Source organism: Notamacropus eugenii, chromosome 1 (genome assembly GCF_028372415.1).
Source record: "Notamacropus eugenii isolate mMacEug1 chromosome 1, mMacEug1.pri_v2, whole genome shotgun sequence".
Taxonomy (NCBI): domain Eukaryota; kingdom Metazoa; phylum Chordata; class Mammalia; order Diprotodontia; family Macropodidae; genus Notamacropus; species Notamacropus eugenii.
The window spans coordinates 516,616,952-516,625,534 of record NC_092872.1 but is presented as its reverse complement, the minus strand read 5'-3'; positions in this window follow the sequence as shown (position 1 = coordinate 516,625,534).

Genomic DNA, 8,583 nt, shown 5'->3' with positions numbered 1-8,583 from the left:
TACCTAATGTTTTGAAAGGCATAAAACAAAATAAATAAGATTGTAGAGAAAGGGAAGTATATTGAAATAGTTTATCTATCTATCTGTCTGTCTGTCTGTCTGTCTATCTTTCTATCTCTCTATCTATCTATCTATCTGTCTGTCTGTCTGTCTGTCTGTCTGTCTGTCTCTCTATCTGTCTGTCTATCTATCTATCTATTTCATGGACCATAGCTTAAGAATCCCTAGATTAGATGGTTGTTAAGGTCCTTTGTGGGCAGCTAGGTGGCTCAGTGGATAAAATGCTGGGACCAGAGTCAGGAAGGTCTCAGTTCAAATGGAGTCTCAGACATTTACTAGCTGTATGATCCTGGGCAAGTCACTTAACCCTGTTTACCTCAGTTTCTTCATCCATACAATGAGTTAGAGAAAGAAATGGCAAAACATTCCAGTATCTTTGCCAAGATAAACCCCAAATGGGGTCACAAAAAGTCAGACATGACAATACCGACTTAACAAAAACAACATGGTCCCTTGTAGCTCTGACATTCTATATTCTAATATCAGTCCAATTCTAACACTCTATGTTTTAAGGTCCAACTCTGATATTCTTGAGGACCAAAGTTCTACAAGTGTGGTATGAGAAATTAAGATGGGAGGCCTGGGTTTCCAATTGACAAGAAAGCCTCCATCCTCGTTTCCTGTTTTCCATAACCTCCTGTGAAGTCCTTGCTACTTCATGCCATAGCTAGCCTTTGACCCTAAATGCTCTTTGGGAGCTTGAAGAAGAAGAAAGAGAAAGGAAACCCTGACACTATTAGGCAAACACTGCATTTTTAAGAGCCTCCCAGACAGTTTTTACCTTGCCCCCCTCCCCCAACCAAGGCTTAGCACAATGAGAGCCAAGCCCAGAAGCCGTGCAGACCATCCATCAACCTTGGAGGGGGCTGATGGGAAGCTGGGACCTCCATGGCTTCTTGCCCACTGCCAGGAGGCAGCTCATCATGTGTGGTCCCATGGTTCTCAACAGTGGTGCCAGCCCTCCCCACAACAGGATTCTTTGCTGGAGTCTCTTTGTGAGGGAGGGCTCGGGGAGGGCAGCCTGAGGAGCTCAAGTCTGGGCACTGTTTCTCCTAGCTCCTCTGGGTGAGAAATTGTAACTGGTCTCTCCACCCCAGCCAAGGCTGAGACACATTTTCTCCATCACCTCACACCTGGACTGCTGCAATGATAATAATAACAACAAATCCCATTAAGGCTTGCAAAATACTCTCATCAAAATGACCTTGCAGGAGGTCATGAATTACCTCCATAATGCAGGTGGAGAAACTGAGGTTCAGAGAAGTGGCTTGCTTAAGCCACTAAGTCATAGGCAGTAAGTGTTAGAGAAGGAAACTAAGTCTAAGGCTCCTGACTTCAGATCTAACACATTTCCTAATTCCTATTATATTTTCCTATACTGTGGTAAAGGCAGCTAGGTAGCACAGTGGATAGAGAGTTTCTGCCCAGAGTCAGGAACACTTCAGTTCAAATCCAATCTCAGACACTTACCAACTGTGTGACCCTGGGCAAGTCACTTCACCCTATTTGCCTCCGTTTCCTCATCTATAAAATGAGGAAAAGGAAACGCAACCCATCCAGTATCTTTGCCAAGAAAACCTCAAATGGGGTCTTGAAAAGTTAGATATGACTGATACAACTAAATAACAACATGTCGTGGTATATTCTAACAGCCCTCCTGTCAGTTTCGCTCATTTATGCATGCATACATCTATTCAAACAGTACTCATTAACTATCTACCATTTGATAGGTACTTCGCTAGGTGCTGTGACATGCCTCCAGTATCTGGCTTAGTAAAATTCCCCCTCGCCTCCTCCCTCCATAGAAGATCAAGACAGTTTCAGTCAGTCAACAGATATTTATTAAGCATTTACTGCATGCTGGGGACTGTGCTTGCTGGATACAAAGAGAGAGAAAAAGGATTATGTGTGAAATAGTTATGTTGAACTTGCTCTTTAAAAGTATATGATATGCTATATACTGTATATATAGTATATACTACATACTATACATCATATAATATATATAATATATAAGTTAAATATATGATATACTATATATAATATAAATTCAACACATCAGTTCCAAAGCTGTCCCACTTGTCTATCACCCTCTGAACTTTCTTCTTTTCTGTGTATTTTTAAATGCTTCATTGATCTTCTTTTCTCGTTTTAGGGATAATTAGCTCACTTTTCCTGATTTATCTTTATTATTCTTTTAGCACTCTGTCTACACTGCTTTGTATGATTGTTCTGGATCAGCAGCATCATTGTCACTGTCACCAGCAGCATTTTCCTGTGTTTTAACCTTCCAGTCTTGTCCAGTCTCACATAGGTCACCCATCAGAGGCAGGCTTCAAACTCAGGTTCTCTGACTCCAGAACCACAGCTGTTTGCCTAGTATTTTAATCCTACCCAGGAGCTGTCACCTCTGATGTGAAGCTCTTTGAGGGGAGGGATCATTTAATTTCTGTCTTCACATCCCTAGCTGGTACAATTAGACTCTTAAATAAATATGTATTGCTTGATTACCTTTACAAGCAAGACTTTACTGAGTAATTAGGGGAAAAGCTATATCACTCATTCACTTTATTAAGTATCTATTGTGTACAAAGCATTGTGCTAGGCCCCAGGAAGTATACTAGATATAATAATATGACGATGAGACATGACCTCTGACCCTTACAGTTTTTAAGGGGAATAAGACACAAACACAGATAACCCTAATACATAGCATTATATTGTAAGTGTATTAGAGAAGTGAGGAATAAGGTGGTATGGGATGTCAGAGTCATTGCTGATTTCTTAGAGGGGTGGAGATGGAAGTAAGGGTTTCCTGGAAGAGATAATTTGAGTTGGGTTGTAAAGTTTGGGTAGAATTAGAACTGGTGAGGAGGAAGAGAAGAAAGGACAGAGGTAGGTGAAAGGAACAATTTAACTAAAGGCAAAAAGGATAAGAGTGAAGGATGAATTTAGGGTGAAAGACAGGGAGGAGGAGATTTTTTTTAGTTTGACTGGAATATAAAATGTGTGATGGAGAATGATTGGAGATAATGTTAAAAAGAGAGAGGGCACCAAATTGTGGAAGGCAGTTAATGTCATGTGGCCAAGGAAAGTTGAAGTGGTATGACAGTCAAATTTACACGAGTAGTTAGTTGATTGTTTCTTCAGTCTCCTCTGACCCTGTGACCTGGTAGAGCCTCTGACCTTTTTCCCCCATTTATAACCTCTCTAATTCCTCTGGACCTAAGAAGGGAAGAGGAAAAATGGAGAGAAGGCTGGAGCAAGTGAGGTGCAATTCACCCAAGATAGTGAGTCTTTCTGGGACTCTCTCTCAAAAGCTACCTTCCGGGTCAAATAGCCTAGATGACACCCTGGTGACAGCCCAGGCATACTTTGAACTGAGGGACCAAAAGAACCAGGGAGAGGAGACAAACCTACCTCACTTCTCTGTGGTCTATATGACCTAGAGGATCACTTTATTGTGCCTGGTCAGAGCAGAAAGAGATCTCAGAAAGAGAGACTGGCCAGTCTAACCTATACTTGAGCAAGAATCTCTATCTTTGACAAGTGGTCAACTAGCCTCTTCTTGGAGACTTCCAGTGACATGGTACTCATGATTTCCTGAGGCTGCCCTTTCCAATTTCGGATAGTTCTGATCATTAGGAAGTTTTTCCTTAGATTGAACTAAAATCCATTACTTTCACCACCTGTTTCTACTTTTGCACTCTGAGACTAAGTAGGGCCAGACTAATCTTTCTACCATTTGTAGCCCTTCAGACATTTGATGACATGAATGATGCCCATCTCCCACCACATCTTCCTTTCTTTAGGATAAAAATCCCCCATTCTTACAATGGATTGTTGTATGGTGTGGTCTCAGTCCCTTTGCCATCTTGCTAGCCTTCCTCTAGGTTTGTCCCCATTTGTCCCTATCATCCAGCCAATAATTTCCAACCACACTACCTGTAGGGATCTCAAAGGAATGACTCCTTGAAATTCTAAAAGGTACCTGTGGATACCACATGAATGCTATTCAAATTCAACACACTTCTTAGTCCAACAGCAAGTGTGTAAGTCCTACCTTCATCTTGGATCCTGGCTGATTTTTTGGTTTTGATCACTTTGGAGGAGTTGTGAGTTGTTCTAGGAGGAGAAACAGACTAGAGTTGAAGTGAAAGGTTTTACAAGAGTATTTGGGGAAAGGGAGACATTTTACTCACTAGGGATCTTAAAATGGGAGTTAGACAGCCAAGGAAACGCTGTAGAGGAGATTCCCACTCAAGTAGAAATACTGAGAATCAGATCACATCTGACGTCTCTTCTAGCTCTATTATGTCCTTTCCAATTCTAACAATCTATATATTCACATTTTATGTTGCAGGGTGCTAACCCCCTTTATACTCTGTTTTGTAAGGTTTCTTCCATCTTTAATATCCTATGATCTAATGCTCTTAATTCTAAGAGTCCTCCCTGTTTTGAGATTCTATATTCTATGCTTCTGAAACCTTCTGAGGTTTCTTTTGACATTCTTTGTCCCAAGGCCTTTTTAACTCCTACATTCTATTTTCTACTGTCTTGACCAGTTCTAACATCTTGTGTTCTGTATTCTAAGAATTCTTCCAGCTCTGACATTCTATAATTCCATACACAAACCATTCCTCAGAATCCTGTAAGTTCGCTCTGCAAATCTGATGAGTCACCAAGTTAAACACACACGATGGCCTCTGTTATCTTTGTTGGGGCTCTTTATCTCCTCTGACCAAAAATTCTGATTGCACAAGTTCCAGGCCCAAACCCAAGAAAAAAACTTTGCCTGGGACTTTTATCTCCCTGGGACTTAATGATCCTTCCTCTTGCCCACTTTGGGCTAAATGGGGAGATGGGCACTCCAATTCTCCCTACCCAGCCAGACCACAGAGTAAAGTGCTTGGGCAAAGGGGAAGGGAAGGGCAGGAAGTGGCAAGGAACCAGTCAAACCCCTTTGAGGAGGTTTCTGAAGGAGCTTTAAGAGCTGAGTAAATGAGAGCAGGAGGCGTCCATAAAAGGGGGAGGAGGTGAGGAATAATTTAATTAGACAATATTATAGGGAATTTCCAGTTCATGCCCAATCAGGCTAGGGAGGATAATTGGATCTCACAATTATTACTCAGATCACTTCCCAGTTACTAGACTCAGCTGCTGACAAACAGGATATCTTCATGGTCTGCAGCTCTCCAGGGCTGTAAAGTTTGGCAGCAGCAGATATTTCTCTGCTGAGCCTCCCTGTCACCAAGGGGGATGTTCAAAGCTCTCTTTGGCCTGCCAGTTGGGGTCATCCAGAGAGTGGGAGCATTTCAGAATCCTTCCTAGAGGCAGAACCACAGTCAATCCTAGAAGTACAGAAATGCTCACTAGAGCTAAATGGGTCCTTAGGGATGATCTAATTCAACTCCCCCAACAAGGCAGATGAGAAAATTGAGTCCAGAGAATGTAAGATACTTGTCTGAGATTTTATATCCAGTCAGTGGATTCTGGGTCTCCTGACCACCAGGCCACAGATCTTTTCATTACACTGCACACTTTCAGAGTTCTCCTGTTCCTTCCCCCCCAAATAGTGATCCAGACTCCAAACATGATAGTTATTTCATGCTTCTTAAGTGAGCAAGAGGGTGAGAATAAATTATTCCCATTTTCCACATCTAAAAACTGGAATCTAGAAGAAAAAAAGAACCAGCAGTTGATCCAGATCATATAGTGGTAAATGGGGAAAAGGAGGTCAGAACTCCAATACTGTGACAATGAATTCAAGCTGCTCTCACTAATTCATGTGATCTTGTAGACTTTTCAGTTCAGTTCAGTTCAGCATATACCAATAAGCCATCTACTATATGTTAGCCACTGTTTTAAGTAAATGGATGGAAAGAAGAAAAAGAACTCCTTCCTTCCCCTTAAGCAATTTCCATTTATGGAGGAAGTATGACATGTGCATCAATAAGGAAGATTCTAGAGTGGGATGGACACAGGAGGGATTCATATGGAGTAGGAAAAAATTGAGAATAGAGAGATCTCATTATCTGGGGAGATCAGGGAAGGCTTCAGCAAGGGGTAGGAAAAGTGGGAGATTGAGTAGGGTGGGAGAATAATGCTATCTGAATTGAACATTTAAGAAAAAGAAAATGTCAGCAGAAGGAGAATAAAAAGTCATTACCTTCCAGGTATGGTGAATCACTTGTACAAATGTATGGAGGCAGGAGAGGGCATAATCAAACTAGAGAATCCTTGGTCTAGTTTGGTGCATGAAGGTAAGTGATGTGAATGAAGCAAGGCTGGGAGGGAGGTAGACATTTGTGTATGTTTTATGAAGGATCACAGACAGAGCTAGAAGGGATGTCACAGACCATATACTCTAATCCCCCTTCATTTTACAAGTACTCTTGTTCTGTACTTAATCTCTTAGTCAACAAATATTACACTTGTTGAGGAGCTAATGTATTTAAAGTTAAATGTTAAACATGCTCAGTGCTGCACGGGATATAGAGCTATGTAACACATAGGAGGAAACTGGGGCCAAGAGAAACTGAGGTCTGACCAGCATTTCCTAAGTAGTTAAGTGACAAAACTAGGATCTCGGGATCTAGATCTAGATCACCAGTTCTCTAATTCTAGACCTGGTATTCTTTCCATTCTACCACACCATCTTCTTTTAGAATGTCAAGCACTTTCAGGTCAAGGATTGTGTTTTATGTAACTTATGTATTCCTCATGCCCTTAACATAGGACCTTGGACACTGTGCCAAATAGATGCCCAATAAAGATTTACTGAAGGAAGGAAAGAATGAAAGACATATTGAATCAGTTGCCAGTCTCCCATGAGATCCAGGGTGGAAAGGAAGTGCAGAGAGGGACATGGTCTGCCTCGTAGGTATAGAACAATTAGCCATAGGCTGGCTCATACAGCCCGCAGCACAGCTACTCAGTTTGCTTATGAAGGAAGCTTGCAGAGAGAAGGGAAAGAAAGAGCCAGTAGTAAGCAGTATCAGTGTGAGTCCCTGGGTGCTGGGCACATGGTCAAGTCCCCTGGTCAAGGTCCTGATAGCAATACAGCCTGATGCCTGCGATTTACAAAGTGTCGTCATGGGGTTGAGGAGAGTCTGAAGAAGGCTGGATGGTGAGGCAGAATTGGCCTATGACCTTCTTTGGGGTTCTCTGTCTTATTCAAAACCTCAGTTTCCTCATCTGTAAAATGATAATAATAAGAATTGCATTCTCTATCTCACAGGGCTGTTGTGAGGACAATACTTTGCAAACCTATAGAAACTATAACTCTTATGGCTTTTAATCCTGGAAGGGAAGTCAGTCAGTCAATCAACATTTATTAAGGGTATACTATGGATCAGGCTCTGTGATAAGCATGGGAGATACAAAGAAAGGCAAAAAAACCCAACAAAAAACCCAAACCAATAAAAGTCAGTAGCAGTTTTCATATTATCCATTTACCAGGGGTTCTTAACTGAAAGTCTATTTTTATAAATTATGATAATTGTATTTCAAGATAAATGGTTTGCTTTGTAATCCTGTATATCTTAATGCATTTAAAAACTTCATTCTGAGCAGGTATGCATAGGCTTCACCATACTGACAAAGAAGACTGTGACATAGGAAAGGTTAAGAACCCCTGATTGGATGTATACCACACACAGATTTTAAATCAAGGGGTTACTAACTATTCACAACTGGGGTGCCTGTTCTTTTGTTGAAAGCAATAGGAAAGAAAATCTGGGAGGAAGGTTATTGGTTGATTTCTGTATGTGGTAGCAACCAAATCTTGTGCCTGCCTGATGACCCCTGTCAGCTGCCCCACTGGCTTCCTCATCTCTAAAATGAGGGCATTGGATGAGATGACCTCTGAGGTCCATTCTAGTTCTTCACTGATCATCCTGTAATCTAAATAATCTATCAATAAGCATTTACGAAACATTTAGTATGTGCCAGGTACCATTTAGACCTCAAAGGGACCTGGGAGATCCTTTAATCCTACTCTCATTTTACAGAAGAGGGAACAGAAAAGGGAAATGACTTGCCCAGGGTCAGCAGCTGGTTCTGACACTCCCATCATCTCAAGGCAAGAACATTGCAAAAGCCTCTTGATTCACCTCCCTGCTCACAGCTACCAAAGCAATTTTCCTTAAGCACTGACCTGACCATGTGACTCTCCTACTTAACTGATTCTAGTGGCTTCCTGCTTGCCTCTAGGATAAAACATAAACTCCTCTGTCTAGCTTTTAAAACCCTTCACAATCTGGCTCCAACTTATTTTTCAAGCCTCACTGGACATTCCTTTCCCTCCTGCATTAGATTTTTCTCTGTTCCTCACACACACCACTCTGTTTTCTTCTTTATACAATTGTACCACTCATCCATCTCCCATGACTAGAATGTTCTCCTTCCTTACTTCCTCCTCATAGGACCCCCTCTTCTTTTCAGATGCAGCTCATGCTCCATAGGCTGATTCTCCATCTACTAGTGCCCTCCCAAGCTACCTTGTAATATATATATGTATGC